Genomic DNA, 1543 nt, shown 5'->3' with positions numbered 1-1543 from the left:
CGGAGCGCCCACGCCGCCTGCGCCTCGTCGTCGTCCTCCTCCTTTTCTCGGGTTGCCCCGGCCGTGCGCCTAGGGCGCACCGGATTCCCCGCGCGCGGCGCCTCGTCCCGGGAGTCGCGGGCCGGGCAGCGGCGTCGCTTCGGCCTGGGCCCCACCGGAGGCCATGATCCAGACAGCCGCCCCCTCGGCCAAGGCAGCCCCCGGGCCGCTTTTCTGTCCCCCCCCCAAAAAAAAAGTCAGGGAGGAGCGGGCCGCGCAGCCCCGACGGGAGAAAAGAACTTCGCGCGGACTTTTGCAAAAAGTTCCCAAGCAGAAGAGAAGTTTTTGGCCGCCTCCTGCGGCAGTTCCTCCCGCCGCCCGCTCCTCCTGCTCCTCCTCCCCGGCCTTCTTTGTTGCTCTTGCTCCTTTCTCAAGAATGCGGGGCCGGGGGAGGGAGCCAAAAAGAGAGAGAGGAGCCCGAGCCTCGCCGCCTCCCCCTTCTGCCTCCGCGATGGAAGCGCAGCGGGGAAAGGAAACGCCGAGAGAAAGCGAGCGAGCGAAGAAGACCGTGGAGAGAGAGAGAGAGAGATCAGACCCACCCACCCCCCACAAATAAACCTGGGGAGCCCAGAGAGAAAAAAACAGGGAGCCCCGTGGGTGGAGAGATGCTGACGCGCTCCCCCCCCCCCCAAAAAAATAAGAGGAAAGCCGAAAACTTTCCGCCTACTACTGACGCGCCCTGGGAGAAAAAAAGTTACGTGTCCGTCGGTCACTGTCTAGCGTGACCGAGCGACGGATCTGGGGGGAGGGCTGCGCAGATTCGAAGGACCAGGCTACGTTATCCGAGGCTGCCTGTGCCAACCGGGTGCCTTCTAAAAGTTTTGGACCACAGCCAGTGTTGGATTTGCACATAAGCTAAACAAGCTATAGCTTAGGGCCTCACACTCCTGGGGGCCCCCAAAAAAATTAAAGGGGAAAAAATTGATGTACATTTCCAAAATATAAGATAAAAAACAAATAAAATAAAACCTACATACAGCAACAGTGTTTTGTGCTGTGTAATGATGTAAGTAAGGGGTCAGCAACCTTTTTCAGCCGTGGGCCGGTCCACCGTCCCTCAGACCATGTGGTGGGCCAGACTATATTTTGAGGGGGGAGGATGAACGAATTCCTATGCCCCACAAATAACCCAGAGGTGGTTATTTTACTCATGTAAAAACATTTTACTCATGTAAAAAACACGCTGATTCCCGGACCGTCCACGGGCAGGATTGAGAAGACGATTGGGCCGCATCTGGCCCCCGGGCCTTAGGTTGCCTACCCTTGATGTAAGTCATGGGCCCCGCCTGCTAGCCTGCTCCCTAAAATATCACAGGTTTGCTCCTTTCTATATATAGGATGCCTGCATTCCGCATGGAATGGACTGCAAGAAGATCAAAGCTATCCATTCTGAAGGAAATCAGCCCTGAGTGCTCACTGGAAGGACAGATCCTGAAGTTGAGGCTCCAAGACTTTGGCCACCTCATGAGAAGAGAAGACTCCCTGGAAAAGACCCTGATGTTGG

This window comes from Lacerta agilis, chromosome 10 (genome assembly GCF_009819535.1).
Source record: "Lacerta agilis isolate rLacAgi1 chromosome 10, rLacAgi1.pri, whole genome shotgun sequence".
Lineage (NCBI taxonomy): Eukaryota > Metazoa > Chordata > Lepidosauria > Squamata > Lacertidae > Lacerta > Lacerta agilis.
This window is presented reverse-complemented; position numbering follows the sequence as displayed.